At 38.2% G+C, this 18,232-nt stretch overlaps 1 long non-coding RNA gene across 1 annotated transcript in view; it reads left to right on the forward strand.

The window, feature by feature from the left end:
- LOC104972660 (uncharacterized) overlaps nt 1–17,940 on the forward strand; it is a 133,302-nt gene extending 115,362 nt beyond the window's left edge. Inside the window, exon 3 of the long non-coding RNA XR_001500471.3 lies at nt 17,220–17,940. This is a non-coding gene — a long non-coding RNA (uncharacterized lncRNA). The remainder of the gene's footprint in view (nt 1–17,219) is intronic.
- The last annotated feature ends 292 nt before the right edge of the window (nt 17,941–18,232 follow it).

The following is an 18,232-nucleotide window of genomic DNA, read 5'->3' on the forward strand; positions in this document are numbered from 1 at the left end:
TGTTTGTTTGTTTTTCCTCTGATGGGCAAGGCTGAGGAGGTAATCCTGTCTGCTGAAGATTGGGTTTGTATTTTTGTTTTGTTTGTTGTTTAGATGAGGTGTTCTGCACATGGTGCTAGTGGTGGTTGGGTGATTCCTGGTCTTGTATTCAAGTATTTTCCTTTGTGTGAGTTCTCACTATTTGATACAACCTAGGCGATGGCACCCCACTCCAGTACACTTGCCTGGAAAATCCCATGGATGGAGGAGCCTGGTAGGCTGCAGTCCATGGGGTCGCAAAGAGTCAGACACGACTGAGCAACTTCCCTTTCACTTTTCACTTTCATACATTGGAGAAGGAAATGGCAACCCAGTCCAGTGTTCTTGCCTGGAGAATCCCAGGGACGGGGGAGCCTGGTGGGCTGCCGTCTAGGGGTCACACAGAGTCAGACACGACTGAAGTGACTTAGTAGTAGTAGTAGTAGTAGGGTTAGTTCTCTGGTAATCTAGGGTCTTGGAGTCAGTGCTCCCACTCCAAAGGCTCAGAGCTTGATCCCTGGTCAGGAACAAACATTACACAAGTGGTTTGTTATGGCATTAAGTGAGATTAAAATGAATATCCAAAAATGAGAAACCAAAGATGAACCCCAGACAAATGGAAACTACAAAATCAGGCAAATATTAACTAAAATCATGGAATCTACACATATACATATACACCCATGAGCAAAGTCAAAACAGTCCAACAAAAATAAAGTGCAGTAGATTGACCCAGGGAACAAAGGAAATCAAAAATTATATTTACCAGCTAAGAACAAAACTGACTGAAGCAGTCAAACTGGAAAACAAAACTAAACCTAGGTGCCAAGTGGGGAATAAAATAATGAAAACAAAACCAACAAATATGTTGAGAGGGAAGGAAAGAAAGAAAAGAAAGAATACATATGCAAAGTTAAATAGAGGTAGATGAAGAAGATTTATATGCATTAGAGATTAACTGTAAGGGGAAATGAACAGTAGGAAGAGCAAACAAAGGAATAAATGTAGAAAAAATATAGTAGGTTTTAAAAAATTAAACATTAAATTTATTTTTTAAAAAAGAGAGAAAAGAGAAAAAATGGAAAAAGAAAGAAAACAGGAAAACTCCACAGAACTGCAAGAGGCCAACATAGAGACAGAGGTTTATAACAATAAAAAGTGTGACTGAATATACACATATACATATACACCCAAAAGCAAAATCAAAGCAGTCCAACAAAAATAAAGTACAATAGATTGATCTGGCGAATGAAGGAAACCAAAAATTATATCTACCACAACAAAACTAACTAAAGCACAAACTGGAAAACAAAACTAAAAAGTAAGGTGCCAATTGGGGAATAAAACAATGAAAATAAAACTAACAAATATGTTGAGACGAAAGGAAAGAAACAATAGATATGCAAAGTCAAATTGAGGTAGATGAAGAAGATTTATATATACATTATAGATTAACTGGAAGGGGAAAAGAACAGTAGGAAAAGCAAACAAAGGAATAAATGTAGAAAAATAATAATAGATTTTAAAATTTTTTAAAAGAAAAAAAAACTCCATAGAACTACAAAAGCCCAACTTAGAGGTAGAGGTTTACAATAACAATAAAGAATGTGACTGAGGGAAAAAAAAAAAGCTCAAAAGCTTAATTGGATTTCATAGTGGGCCTTAGGAAGCATCACTACAAACAAAGCTAGTAGAGGTGATGGAATTCCAGTGGAGCTATGTCAAATCCTGCAAGACGATGCTGTGAAAGTGCTGCACTCAATATGCCAGCAAATTTGGAAAACTCAGCAGTGGCCACAGGACTGGAAAAGGTCAGTTTTCATTCTAATCCCAAAGAAAGACAATGCCAAAGAATGCTCAAACTACCACACAATTGCACTTATCTCACATGCTACCAAAGTAATGCTCAAAATTCTCCAAGCCAGGCTTCAACAGCATGTGAACTGTGAACTTCCAGATGTTCAAGCTGGTTTTAGAAAAGGCAGAGGAACCAGAGATCAAATTGCCAACACCCACTGGATCATCAAAAAAGCAAGAGAGTATCAGAAAAACACCTACCTCTGCTTTATTGACTATGCCAAAGCCTTTAACTCTGTGGATTACAACAAACTGTGGAAAATACCAGACTACCTTACCTGCCTCCTGTGAAATCTATATGCAGGTCAAGAAGCAACAGAACTGGACATGGAACAACAGACTGGTTCCAAATCGGGAAAGAAGTATGTCAAGGCTGTGTATCGTCACCCTGCTTATTTAACTTATATGAAGAGAACATCATGCGAGATGCCTGGCTGAATGAAGCACAAGCTGGAATCAAGGTTTCCCAGAAAAATATCAGTAATCTCAGATATGCAGATATGCAGACACCACCCTTAGGGCAGAAAATGAAGAACTAACGAGCCTCTTGATGAAAATGAAAGAGAAGAGTGAAAAAGTTGGCTTAAAACTCAGCATTTAGAAAACTAATATCATGGCATCAGGTCCCATCCCTTCATGGCAAATAGATGGGAAAACAGTGGAAACAGTGACGGGGGGGGGGGGGGGGCCTCCAAAACCACTGCAGATGGTGACTGCAGCCATGAGATTAAAAGACACTTGCTCCTTGGAAGAAAAGTTATGACCAACCTAGACAGCATATTAAAAAGCAGAAACACTACTTTTCCAACAAAGGTCTGTCTAATCAAAGCTATGGTTTTTCCAGTACTCATGTATGGATGTTAGAGTTGGACTATAAAGAAAGCTGAGTGCTGAAGAATGAATGCTTTTGAACTGTGGTGTTGGAGAAGACTCAAGCGTCCCTTGGACTGCAAGGAGATCCAACCAGTCCATCCTAAAGGAAATAAGTCCTGAATATTCATTGGAAGGCCTGACGCTGAAGCTGAAACTCCAATACTTTGGCCACCTGATGCAAAGAACTGACTCATTTGAAAAGACCCTGATGCTGGGAAAGATGAAAGGTGGGAGGAAAAAGGGATGACAGAGGATGAGATGATTGGATGGCATCACTGACTCAATGGACATGAGTTTGAGTGAACTCCAGGGGTTGGTGATGGACAGGGAGGCCTGGTGTGCTGCAGTCCATGGGATCACAAAGAGTTAGACCTGACTGAGCAACTGAACTGACTGCCAATAAAATCAACAACTACAACAAGGGGGTGGGGCGGGGCGGCGAGGAGAGAAGAAAAGAAAAAAAATACAAAAGAGTCTACGGAACAAGTGAAAACATAAGAATAATAAATGTTTATCTTGAGTCACTGCTGTCAGAGTCCTTTCCCTCACTGGGAGTCACAGTCCACCTCACCTCCCTAGGATGCCCTCCAACACTGTCCTGGTCTCTGGACCTGCTGTGGGGGCAGCTCAGATTCTAATCTGGTCCTACTCTTGTGTGTTCTTGCCTCCAACATCCACAGCTATCAGAATTACTGCATTTTCTTCTGTGGGAGCTCTCAGTGACCTTTTATATATTCCATAGACAGAGTCTGCCTAGTTGATCATGTTGATTTAATCTTCAGCTTGTACAGCTGGTGGGAAGGTTTTGGGTCTTAGTCACACTGCCCCTGGGTTTCAATTGTGGTTTTATTTCCACCTCTGCATGTAAGTCGTTCACTGGGGTTTGCTACTCAGGATGCCCTGGAGGGCTTGGGTTTGCCCCTGTGAGGGCCAGGTGTGGAGGTGGTACAGCTGCTTGGGTTGCCGGAGTTTTGGCAGCACCAGGTACTCAGGGGAGTTGGTGGCTAGGGCAGCAGGAAATACAGTGCTCTAGAAGGGTATGGCAAGCAGTATTGGCCAATGCGCTCCAGTATTCTTGCCTGGAGAATCCCCTTTGCTGACAGAAGCCTACAAGGTCACAAAGAGTCAGACACTACAGAAGCAACCCTACATGCGCAGATGCAAGAATTTTTTTTTTTTCCTGTGGCAGCTCTGCCCCAGTGAGAGTTGAGCGTGAAGGTGGCACAGCTGCTTGGCTTGCAGGGACTCTGGAGGCACCAAGTTTGCAGCAACACAGACTGCCTCCACCACAGGAGTTATGGCCCTATCAGAGTCTTTTTTCGAGCCTCTTTGTAGCTGGCGATCAGAAGGCCTCTTTGGCCAGTCTTTCTCTGTAGCTCCACTCGTTCAGGCACTTAGAGTGCTCCCTTACCCAGGGTCCTTCTCTGTTTGGTGCATCAGGCACATACAGGGCCCCCCGTGGCTGGAGTCCTACTCTGTAGATCTGCATGTCAGGCATTTAAAGCGGCACCCTGGGTGGGGTCCTATTCTGTAGGTATTTGATGGGCTGGTCTCTCTTTTGTTCAGCTGCGGATGCTGGCCATGTGGGGAGAGAGGCTATGGTGATGGCTCCACCCGCTTTGCGTGACTTAGCAGTATCACCTTGCTTCCATGGCTGCCTGGCTTTCCTCCCCTGGCATCCCCACCACAATCTCCTCGCTTGCATTGCCTGGATCCATTTCTCCACAGTCAATAGCAGCCCTTGCCCTGGGATTGCCCCACAATCCCTAAACTCCCTGCGTCGCTGTCCAGAGTATGTATGGCTGTGGTAAGGACTGTCTGATTCTCATTCCATTTAGGCTATCTGTCACAGATCAGCTGTTTCACTCTCAGCCTTAAGTGCTTCTCCTCTGACTCAGACAACTGCCCCGCTGTGGGGATCGGCCCCTGCTTCAGCTCCCCCACCCGCTGAGGGCAGGCCCAGTCCTACTAACACTCCTGCTTTTCCCCCTAGTGCCTTTGTCCTACCCAGTTTCGCCTGGGTCTATATATTCTTTTCCGCTGGTCAGGTACTCCTGTCCGCTCTCAGCTGGTGTTCTGCATGCACTTCTGTGTCTGAAGGTGTATTCCTGACGTATCCATGGAGACAGATGTACTCCACGTCCACCTACTCCTCCGCCATTTTGTTCTCTTATGTCTTTGTATTTTAATATGCTGTCTAGGTTGGTCATAGCTTTTCTTTCAAGGAGCAAGAGTCTTTTAATTTCATGGCTGCAGTCACCATCTGCAGTGACTTTGGAACCCAAAAAATAAAGTCTCTCACTGTTTCCATTGTTTTCCCATCTATTTGCCATGAAGTGATGGGATCGGATGCCATGATCTTAGTTTTCTGAATGTTGAGTTTTAAGCCACCTTTTTTACTCTCCTCTTTCACTTTCATCAAGAGGCTCTTTAGTTCTTCTCTTTCTGCCCTAAGGGTGGTGTCATCTGCATATCCAAGGTTATTAATGTTTCTCCCGGGAATCTTGATGCCAGTTTGTATTTCATCTACCCCAGCATTTTGCATGATGTTCTCTGCATATAATTTAAATAAGCAGGGTGACAATATACAGCCTTGACATATTCCTTTCCCAATTTGGAACCAGTCTGTTATTCCATATCCAGTTCTAACTGTTGCTTCTTGACCTGCATACAGGTTTCTCAGGAGGCAGGTAAGGTGGTATTACCTTATACAGTAGACAATATTGTATCGGGTTGGCCAAAAATTTCGTTCAGGTTTTTCCATAACATCTAACAATGTAAGTACCATCTAGAGGTTTTTCTACAAAATTCTTTGCTCTTCTCTGTTTTCTGATTTTAAGATTAATTATTGTAGAAGACGGAAGAAGCAAAATAGACAAATGAAAATGAAAACTTTATAAAACAATTATAAGCTAGCATTTATTCAGTGCTTACAAGTATGAACACAAATCTAAGAACTGACATATATTTTCTCTACCTCCCAACAACACTGCATAGCAACTACACTGCTTACCCTTATTTATAAGTGAAGAAAGCAAAACTCAGTGAAGTTATTTGTGATTAAAGTAGTGGACCACTAATCATAAAAGGTGAAAGTGGATTTTGATGTATTACATCCCATTTTTGTTCACTTATTCATTTTGATAGATGATAGATGGCTAGATAAAGAGAGAGATGATAGGTAGATAGATACCTAGATAGATAGATAATAGGTAAATAGACCTTTCTTGATTTCTAAGTTGGTTTAAATTACATTTGGCTGGAAGGGACAATAAACCTAACAGATATCTTTAACATTTAAACACACAAGTGCTTATTCCTCTACAAGAATTCTAGAGATAGGCAGATGTAAGGCAGTTATAGTCGTTCAAAAATGCCATCAGCAAGCTTTCCATCTTTCTTCTTGCTATACTTAGCATAAAAGGCTTCATCCTGACTCTCATCACCTTGTTCATATGGTAGCTGCTGCATCTCTAACTGTCATATTTCAGGAAGGAAAAAAAACAAGGGGAGGAAGGATCATACCCTTGGCCCTGTGCCTTAGAAGCCCCTCTTTTCATTAGCCAAATCTAGTGCATATAGTATTTCAGCTAATTCAGTAGTGCATAACAAATTATCCCAATACTTTATGGTTTAGAACAACAATGAAATGGCTGACAACTCTGCCTTTGTATAGGTTTGGATCGGTTGCACTAGGGGTAGCTAGTCTCTGCTCCAGGTGATGGGGTCAGCTCACTTGTGGTTGGAGGATCCAGAATGCTTCACGCACAAACCTGGTGGTCATCTGGGCACTGAGAATGACTGGGAATTGACTAGGTCTCTCTCCTTTCTTTTATGATTTCTCATCCTCCAAGGCCATCCCTATCTCCCCATGAACTTTTCCTAGCCAGATAGTTAAAATTCTTTACATGATGCCTGGCTTCTAAGACAGTGAAAAAACAGAAGCTGCAAAGTCTCTTCAGATATACGCCCAGAAGTCAACCAACACCACTGTCACAGTTCACTGGTCAAAGCCACTGGTGGGGCCACTGGTGGGGCCACTGTTGGGGCCAGCTCAGATTCAAGGGCAGCAGAAAACAAATTCGACCTTTAGTTGGAAGGAGAGGTGTACGTACGTGTACAGGGATGGAAGGAATTTGGGGTAGCCATCTTCACAAATAATCCAATGCACATGTATGCTCTTATTCCAATCACTGTCTACAGAAAGCTGTAGTAGATCGAAAAACAGCCAGGCAACAATAGGGTCTGCCTTAATTCAAGTCTCTTTTTTAACCAAGGAATTCCTATTCCCTCTTTCTCTCTCATCCTCTAGCTGTCTCATTCCCTCTAGCTCTGTTCTTTCTCTCCCTCTCTTTACCACACATAACACTCATATATAATCTCCAGGATAAATTTATACAAAGTGATAGGTTAAGCATTAAATCTACAGTCAATCTTAACTTTAAAGATAGGAAAAAATTACACCTGAAAAAGTCTTCTTGGGGCAGGGAGCAGTGGGTAGGGAGAGTTGAAGGAAATAGATGATGAGATCAAGAGGTACAAACTTCCAGTTATAAAATAAATAAGTCATGGGGATATCATGCACAGAACTGGGAATACAGTTGATAATATTTTAATAACTTCATATGGTGACAGATGGTTACTAGAATTACCATGCTGATCAATTCCTAATATATATAAACATCAAATCACTGAAGCTGATATAATATTGTATGTCAACTATATTTAAATTTAAAACAGAAAAAAAATATTTCTCTGTATGGTTAGGTTATCAGTAATCTTTTTGTTTGTTTATTAGGTATTTCTTTAAACTATTTTCTGATTTTCCACAAAGTGGTATTACTTCTGTATTAAAAAATAATAACAAATAATTTTTTAAAATCTGAATTTTCACCAGTGATCTAATATTCCATTATATAGATGCAACAAAAGGGTTACACCATTTCCTTATAATTGAATATTTAAGTTGTTTACAATTTTTCTCTTTAAATCATGCAAAGATAAATGTATATAAATAAAGGTAAATGTGTTTTCTTAAAAATTGCTTTCCAGGAGATGTATTTTAGACTTTGACTAGCAATTTATATAACAGCCTTTCTAATCATGTTCAGCACTACTGGGTATTTCTGCAGTTTTTAAAATTTATAACAGCTTATTTTTTATTGCATTCCTTTTATTAATAGTGAGTTTGATAGTTTAAAATTATATTTGTTGGCAGTTTGTATACTTTATTTTATTTTAATTGGAGAAAACATGAAGTAGCTAAACATATACCCCCTCTCTCTTGAGTCTTCCCCACCCCTCTCCCCCACACTCCACCTCTCTAGGTCATCACAGAGCACTGGGCTGAGCTCCCTGTGCTATACAGCAGACTCCTGCTAGGTATCGATTTTACACATGTATGTATCTGTCAGTGTTACACTCTATTCATCCCACCCTCTCCTTCCCCTCCTGACTTTGTATATTTTCATGTATGAATTGTCTGCATCATTTCCAGTTTATCTGTTAGAACTAAAGTTGTGTTTCATTTATCTTTAAAAATCTCTCTATGAAAAGTATATTAACTTCTTGTTTAACTTGGTTTATTATGTTTTCCTAATTTCTCATCTGCTGTTTGATTTTTTTCTCACAGAAAAACTTAAAAATGTTTTAGTTTTGAAATCTATCAATATTTTCATTTATATTTTCTCCCACAGCATATATATCCTCATATATTCTACCCTCATCCTGAGATATTTTCAGTTAAATTTTCTTCTAGTATAATTTAAAATTTTCTTTACTTAACTTTTTGATTCACTTGGGTTTTATTTTGTTATATGATGAAATGAGAAGGTTTAAACTAACACATCCTCTCATAGTAAAGGCTGTTTTTCAACACCATTTATTGAAGAACTCATCAATCCACAACTACATATATATATGTATAAATTATAATACATAATATTTTGTATATTTATAGCTGGCTTCCCTGATGGCTCATATGGTAAAGAAGCTGCCTGCAGTATGGGAGACCTGGGTTTGATCCCTGGGTTGGGAAGATCCCCTGGAGGAGGGCTTAGCAACCCACTCCAATATTCTTGCCTGGAGAATCTCATGGATGGAGGAGCCTGGCAGGCTACAGTCCATGGCATCGCAAAGAGTTGGACATGACTGACCACAGAAACAACAGCATACATATATGTGCAGCTTCCTGGCGGCTCAGATGGTAAAGAGTCTGCCTGCAATGCAGGAGACCTGGGTTTCATCCCTAGGTCAAGTAGATCCCCTGGAGAAGGGAATGGCTACCTTCTCTAGTATTCTTACTTGGAGAATTCCATGGACAGAGGAGCCTGGAGGGCTACAGTCCATGGGGTCACAAAGAGTCTGACACAACTGAATGACTAACACACACACACACACATATATACACACCCACACATACTATGGTCTAATTAGTTTATCTACCAGTTCCTATGGTAATGAATAGCACTATTTGTAGCTTTATAATATATTTTAAAAATCTATTCATTATTAGGGCAAGATCCCAGTCCAACTTTTCCACACTTAAAATAAAAAAGGAAGAAAGAAAAAAAGTTTGGTTTCTCTCAATTTTCTCTTTTTAACCATTCCAAATAAATATTCAAATGTGTATTTTAAAGTTTTTGAATGATCTTACAATTATTTTCACTTAGAGTTATAAGAAGTGTATGAATTAATTTGGGAAGAACTGACATGATTAAACTATTCTCACAAAAAGTTTTATGCCTGTACGCATGAGAATTTTTCTTGTTTTCTAGTAAATTTTTTCAATTTTCTTAATGTGGATCATGCTTTTTCTTCTCAGAATGTATCCCGTGGTAGTATTTTTTGCTGTTTGGAATGAAATACTTTTTTTTCATTATATCTGCTAAGTGATAATTATTTAATGAAAAGCTATTGTTTTTCATTTCTTTCACACACCTGATCCTTTTATTGAGTTATTGTCTGCTTTCTAAGGGTTTTCAAATAATTTTTTTTCTTCAGTATTCTTGGTATATACTGTATCGCCAGAAAATAAATATTTTCTGGCTCATTCACTGCAAAATAAAAATCTTATTTTTTTTTTCTGTTTAATGTCTTATACATTGGCTCGCATCCCAGAAGAGTGTCATAATATGCTTGTTCATTTGACTGATATTTAGTGAGTGATCAGCCCTTCTCTGGGTCCTAATTTGTGCTACAGTTAGGTCATTTTGTAATTTCAGAACCACATGATTGTTCGAAGTTCTCATTCTGTTTTTGTAATTACATTTCCTATACCAGTATTCAGACTTTTCACAGGGAAAATTCCTCACACCACTTTTTTTCTTCTTCTTTTTTGGTCTTTGCAATCCCAGCACAGAAATTCAAATATTATGTATTCACTGGGTGTTTGATGAATGGAGAGATGAATGATGCAGTGTGTTGTTGGAGCCTTGTCTATGGAGAATGAGCTGAACAGGATGTGTTCACTTACATACACAACATTTCCACCCACCAACTTTCTCAGCCTCCAACCAAAGAGCTGTGATTTTGGAGAACAAAAATAAATGAGAAGTACAGCTGAACTGAAGGACTTATTCTAAAGAATGATCTGGTGGTGAAAAGCAGCAGGAAGCACAGAGGCTTTATCAAGAAATCTTATTTTTAGTCTGCTTATATGCAGGATGTTCATGCTTGTCATCACTCAGGATTTTCTAAGGAGTAAACTCAGAACAACCTCTCTTCAATTTTTGGTAATGGGTTAATTATGGGAATGTAAAGTCATTATGGCTACACAAATGAAACTAAGGATTTCAGTATTAATGTGTATGCAAAGTTTAACTCAGACAATTGTAGGGTTAATCAATATGAGACTAGTGGGCAGAAGGTATCATTTTTTGCCTTTATTGTCAAAGTAACATCTAAAGTTGTATATGTGAATGTTGTACTCACCATTTAAAATTTTAATCCCAAAGTGTGGTTAACAGATTTAAAATCATAAACTTTTAAAAACAGGTTTAATTTTCAATATATATACAAAAGTCTTTAACAACTCTAGTTGTCAGTTTGTGTAAAAAGTGATTTAAAAACAGAAAAAAAAAAAAAAGGATTCTCTAGTCTAGACCACTGGTTTTGACATCAGGAGTTTGTGTGTTTGGTCTGGAAGGAAACATCTTTAAAGAAACAGGTTCTAAAAATTCCATTATTGTTCTAATTTTATAGCTAATGAATTTTATTCTGAGTCATAATTCTTGGATTTGTGTATGTTACTATCCCTTATTCTAATGAGTGGATCAGGAATAAAGCATTATTTTCTAAAAATTTCAGTCATGAAATTGTGAAATTCTGTATAAATATATTCTGAGTAACTTTAGAGCTCAGATCCAATCGTTTTCTAATCTGTTTTATTTAAAATTAAGAAGTATGCCATCAGACAAGCGAAGGCATTCCTTTTGGCTAGTACTAGTGGACAAATGGGTTTCCCACGTGACAGAAGCCCTGGCAGGTTATAGTCCATTGAGTTGCAAAGAGGCAGACATGACTGAAGCAACGTAGCAAGCATGCAGTGGACAAATGTTGTATAAAAGTACTCACTGCATACTCAAAAATAGTAAGATGATAAAATGAGATTACTTGTATCATTCAGTTCTTTAAAATAGAACAGATATATTCTAAGCATTTTGTGAAGAAAGAATCTGGCATATTCATGACATGTCAATTGTGTCATGAGCATGAAACAGCTTTTTTTATTGCATGAACATGGATACAGATATTTAACACATAGTTAATCGTGTTATCATTCATTTAGCTTTCAACAATTATGATGAGGGTAATTCTACACTGATACAGTACTGTATAATCAAAGGAATATGACAAAATATATCATCAGGAGAAGAGTTTTATGTTTGTCAAGCTTGGTATTATTGTGTTCCCTATAAAGGGCCTGGGGAGATAAAGGGAAAAATAAATGAGAATTTTCTAATGAAATATTATCCCCAGAGGGAGCATAAATGGCCAGAAAAAAATATAAATAATAACTAAGATTGACCAATAAACTAAATAGCTTTTTCCCTGGCCTCAGTATATTTTTAAAAAAATTAATTTTAAAAATGATTTCCCAAATAATATCAGCTATCTTTCATAGAAACAAAATGTCATAAAAAATCATGTATTTTTTGAACAGTGGTTCTGTGGTTATATTTGTATTTTGAATCAGGCCTTTCACCACAACAAATTAGATATAAAATATGAAACTTTGCTTCACTCATTAGTGGCCAAATGCATGTGAAATACCAGCTTGACTTCTTGCTCACTTTACACAGTGAACCCAAAGCTGCTAAGAAAAACACCTACTTTTCTACAAGTCTGTAGTCTCACTTAATCTAGGCAAACGTGAATAAGAGAAAAGGACCTGCTAAAGATGGCAAAGTTCACCCAAACCAATGAGATTTTAAAACATTTCTAAGTGAACAAAGCCAGACATGCCATCAGCTTACGCTGCCGCCTGAGGTTAAGTGCATATTCAGTGATTCAGATGGCTCTAGAGCTGACTCAGAAACACTACGGTTTTGATAAGAAATGTAAACCATGTTGTGGTTTACAGGGCCAATACTGGAAGTATTTCTGGACATATTTCAAGTTACCTTTTTTCTAATGCATTATTGCAAAGCTTCTAATTTCCATCCTTGTCTCTCTTACTAAGTGTTGACATTATTTTCCATATTGATCATTTTTTTATTAAGCATAACAATTATAATATTATAATTTAACATTTGCTCACATTCTTCATATATATAAACAAATATATATATAAGGGGACTAGCAATGATCATATATGCTTATGTTTTATACATTTAAATATAGAAATGCTTATATGTTTTCTAATTGAAATATAGTTGATTTATAATATTGTGTTAGTTTTAGGCATACAGAAAAGTGATTTAGCCACATATATCTTTTAGTCCTTTCAGATTATTTTCCATTATAGGTTACTGCATGATATTGAATACAGTTCCCTGAGCTACACAGTAAATCCTTGTTTGTGTGTTTTACATCGTTTGTATCTGTTAGTCCCATCCTCCAAATTTATCCCTGTCTTTTCCCTTTCCTCTTTGTTAAGTTTCTTCTATGTCTGTGAGGCTGTTTCTATTTTGTGTATAGTTTCCTTTGTATTATTTTTTAGATTCGACATATAAGTGATTATTGTTATTCTTCAGTCACTCAGTCATGTCCAACTCTTCGTGACCCCATGGACTGCAGCATGCCAGGTCTCCCTGTCACTCACTATCTCCTGGAGTTTGCCCAAGTTCATGTCCATTGAATCAGTGATACCATCCAGCCATCATATTCTCTGTTGCCTTCTTCTCTTCTGCCTTCAATCTTTCCCAGCATCAGGATCTTTTCCAATGAGTTGTCTCTTTTCATCAGGTGGCCAAAGTATTGGAGCTTCAGCTTCAGCATCAGTCCTTTCAATGAATATTTAGGGTTGGTGTCCTTTAGGATTGACTGGTTTGATCTCTTTGCTGTCCAAGTGACTATCAGGGTCTTCTCTAGCACCATACTTTGAAAGCATCAATTCTTCAGTGCTCAGCCTTTTTAATGGTCCACCTCTCACATCTGTACATGACTACTGGAAAAACCATAGCTTTGACTATATGTACCTTTGTTGGCAAAGTGATGTCTTTGCTTTTTAATACACTGTCCAGGTTTTTCATAGCTTTCCTTCCAAGGATATAAGGATACAAGTGATATCGTAAATTTTTCTTTCTCTCTCTGACTTACTTCACTTACTATGATATTCTCTAGGTGCATCTATATGTTGGCCATCTCAGGAAGGTGAAGTAGAAAGATGTAGTACCTGAAGAATTATGGACAGAGTTTCATAATATTGTACAGGAAGCGGCAACCAAAACCATCCCCAAGAAAAAGAAATGCAAAAAGGCAAAATGGTTGTCTGAAGAGGCCTTACAAATAGCTGAGAAGAGAAGCAAAAAGCAAAGGAGGAAAGGAAAGATATATCCGTCTGAATGCAGAGTTCCAAAAAATTACAAAGAGAGGTAAGAAAGCCCAAGTGATCAATGCAAAGAAATAGAGGAAAACAATAGAATGGGAAAGACTAGAGATCTCTTCAAGAAAATTAGAGATACCAAGGGAACATTTCATGCAAAGATGGGCACAATAAAGGACAGAAACAGTATGGACCTAACAGAAGCAGAAGATATTAAGAAGAGGTGGCAAGAACACACAGAAGAACGATACAAAAAAGATCTTCGTGTCCCAGATAACCACTATGGTGTGATTGCTCACCTAGAGCCAGACATTCTGGAATGCAAACTCAAGTGGGCATCACCACAAACAAACAAAGCTAGTGGAGGTGATGGAATTCCAGTTGAGCTGTTTTAAATCCAAAAGATGATGCTGTGAAAGTACTGCATTCAATATGCCAGCAAGTTTGGAAAACTCAGCAGCAACCACAGGACTGGAAAAGGTCAGTTTTCATTCCAATCCCAAAGAAAGGCAATGCCAAAAAATGTTCAAACCACTGCACAATTGCACTCATCTCACATACTAGTAAAGCAATGCTCAAATTTGTCCAAGCTAGACTTCAATAGTACGCGAAACGAGAACTTGCAGATGTTCAAGCTGGATACCTTTAGAAAAGGCAGAGGAACCAGAGATCAAATTCCCAACATCCATTGGATCATCGAAAAAGCAAGAGAGTTCCAGAAAAACATCTATTTCTGCTTTACTGACTATGCCAAAGCCTTTGACTGTGTGCATCACAATAAACTCTGGAAAATTCTGAAAGAGATGGGAATACCAGACCACCTGACCTGCCTCTTGAGTAACCTATATGCAGGTCAGGAAGCAACAGTTAGAACTGGACATGGAACAACAGACTGGTTCCAAATAGGAAAAGGAGTATATCAAGGCTGTATACTGTCACCCTGCTTATTTAACTTATATGCAGAGTACATCATGAGAAACGCTGGGCTGGATGAAGTACAAGCTGGAATCATGATTGCCAGGAGAAATATCAATAACTTCATCTTTTTAAGCTAATCATATGTTGACGGACACTTGGGTTGTTTCCACATCTTGACAATTATAAATAGTGCTGCAATCAACATTGGAGTGCATGTATATTTTCAAATTAGAATTTTTGTCTTTTCCACATATATGCCCCAGAGTGTAATTGTCAGACCACATGACAGCTTTATTTTTCTTTTTCTGAAAAACCTCGTACTGTTTTACATAGTGGCTACAACAATTTACATTTCCACCCACAGAGTAGGAGCGTTCCGTTTTCTCCATACCCTCTCTGCTGCTGCTGCTGCTGCTGCTAAGCCGCTTGAGTCGTGTCTGACTCTGTGCGACCCCATAGACGGCAGCCCACCAGGCTCCCCTGTCCCTGGGATTCTCCAGGCAAGAACACTGGAGTGGGTTGCCATTTCCTTCTCCAATGCATGAAAGTGAAAAGTGAAAGTGAAGTCGCTCAGTCATGTCCGACTCCTAGCAACCCCATGGACTGCAGCACACCAGGCTCCTCTGTCCATGGGATTTTCCAGGCAGGAGTACTGGAGTGGGGTGCCATTGCCTTCTCCCATACCCTCTCTATTTATTTATTATTTGTTGCCTTTTTGATGATAGCCCTTCTGACTGATGTAAGGTGATACTTCAATGTGGTTTTGACTTGTACATGCTTATATATTTATATACGTATGTATATACACAGCTCACATGCATATAAGGCTTACTGCACACCAGACTCCCTTTTAGCTACTTTATATATGTTAACTACCTTTTCCAACAACCCTGTGTAATACATACTATTATTATCCCCATTTTATTAAAGTGGAAACTAAGGAGCAGAGAGATAAGTAACTTGTCCAAAGTCACATATATTGTAGGTGGTAAGAGGATATTATTATCCCCATTTTATTAAAGTGGAAACTAAGGAGCAGAGAGATAAGTAACTTGTCCAAAGTCACATATATTGTAGGTGGTAAGAGGAGAATTTAAACATAGGCAGTCCAGTTTCAACATTCATAGTCCGAACTACTGATGGAGAACATTTGAGGAGATTATAGTTTCATTTGTAAATAAGGAATGGACTTTAGTAGGTCAGCAATAACCAGCCAACAAATAAAAAATGCTAAGCTACGGCATAACTCACTACTAAATATTTGACTAGGAAATGATGTGGCATGTATGTGTTTGTACACTTGGGTCCTTTTGTTAGCAGCATGTGAGAAATTCCAAAGGCATATTAAAAAGAACTTGTTAGAGATTAGTTATTGTTTGAGAAAACATGCCCTGTCTACCCATTTAGTCTAGAAACTGGAAATTTTTTTTCTAGTTCCTAAAGGGAATTATGCTTCCCAGGTGGTGCAGTGGTAAAGAATTTGCCTGCCAATACAGGAGGCACAAAAGATGAAGGTTTGGTCACTGAGTCGGGAAGATCCCCTGGAGTAGGAAATGGCAACCCACTCCAGTATTCTTGCCTGGGGAATTCCATGGACAGAGGAGCCTGGCAGGCTGCAGTCCGTGGGGTCACAAAGAGTCGGACACAAGGGAATTACAGATCCTCTTGTTGTCTTCCCTGCGACTTCCCTGTGCTTCAGATGGTAAACGCGTCTGCCTACAATTCGGGAGACCTGGGCTCAATCCCTGGGTCGGAAAGATCCCCTGGAGAAGGAAATGGCAACCCACTCCAGTATTCTTGCCTGGAGAATCACATAGACAGAGAAACCTGGTTGGCTACAATCCATGGGGTCGCAAAGAGTTGGATACGACTGAGTGACTTCACTTTCTTTCTTCCTTGTATCTTTAGAAATTCTCTCCACTTGAATGTTCTTCATCTATTCAAAGGCCTAATTTTCAAGAATTAGTGCCCTCCCCCATTTTATTACAAATCTTTCTTTGCTCTTTATGATCTAATATTTTCCCATCTTAGTTCCTATGGAACATATTATATGTACCATTAATTTAGCAATTAAGCATTTCTCATCATATCTTCTACTTCTGCCTCATTTTGAAAACCCTCTTGCTTTTTCCTTCTTTCTATAACTTGCAGAATATAGTGAAATACCTTGTACACAGAATAAATATTTATTGATATGAGTTTCTTTAAATCAGCTTGGTCAAGCCATTCATTTAATAACAGCCTAACCCAAGTGACAAGGAGATTAAGTAAATTGTTTATGGTTGCAATAGTCTTAGAAAAGTTGATCAAAACTCGTTTTTCCTAAATTTTGATCTGGTATCTGCTGGCGTGTCATGCTGCTTCTATATTTGGAAAATAATTATCAATTACCCAGAGCTTTATCTTCACTTCATATTTCCAAAGAATATGAATATAATAATATAAATCCAATAATAAACCTTAGATGAAAACAGTAATGTTTGAATTAGCATGGAAATCTGCTGAAATCTAGAAATGCCTTTGTCTCATGCGACTACCCTAAACATTTTGCTTATTATTTTTCTAGGAATATTTTAATAACCATTCATAATGCTGAGCAACTGGTCACACAGCATTCTCCTCCATTATGGTAAAGTTCCTAAAAGAAGAGGCCCCATCTGCTTCATCCATGAGCATATGGGAGTCTAGTGCCTAATATAAAGGTATGCAATAAATATTTACCGAGTGAAAAATGAAGGAATAAGCAAAGACTATTTTTTAGTGAGACTGTCTCCATATATTACACTGTTTAGTCCCCGAAAGGGTGCTCTAGGATGGTTTGAGTTCCCGGCAAAAGGAAGCAAGCTGAGAGAGTGAACTGATCTGCCCACTGTTACACTGGCAGTAGAGTTAGAGTCTGCGCCTGCATTCTATAGGCTCACCATATCTACCTAATAAGAATGTGTTATTGCTCTGAGCAATCCTACATCTTGGCTTTTCCAGTTTAGATCTGAGTCTCTCTGTAGCCAGTGACTGTTTTCCCTTTATACTTTATAGGATTCAAAAGCTCACATTCTTCATTACTATAGGGAGTTGTGAAGGGATATATTTTATTGACGAAACTTGCTTGAATTTGTTAATATTCAAGAGGAAATTCTTGCAATACAAAAGTACTAACAGTCCTATCTGCTAATACTTACTATAGGTATTAGTAGAGCTTTACACTGACATGCAGTATAAAATTGATCATGTACTTTTGTAAAGAACAAAACGATTTGATGAGTATTTGACAGGTGAATGAATTAATAAGTGATATTAAAGTTATGTACTTGATATTTTTAATTATAAGATGACATTACTGGGTCAATAAATAGTGAAATGTTCGACATGAAAATAGTTATCTTATTTTATTTTATTGAAACACTACTACAACATATTTAAATTCTGACCAGGAGTGTTAAACATTTCTCAGTTTATTTTATCAGCTCCAAAACATACAGGTAAATGTACTGAAGGAAATATTTCAAAACCACATTAAGGAATAATTCAAAAAGCTCAATCAAAATGGAATTCAGTAGAATGAAAAAAGCAAATGAAAAT

Source organism: Bos taurus, chromosome 6, assembly GCF_002263795.3.
Source record: "Bos taurus isolate L1 Dominette 01449 registration number 42190680 breed Hereford chromosome 6, ARS-UCD2.0, whole genome shotgun sequence".
Classification (NCBI taxonomy): domain Eukaryota; kingdom Metazoa; phylum Chordata; class Mammalia; order Artiodactyla; family Bovidae; genus Bos; species Bos taurus.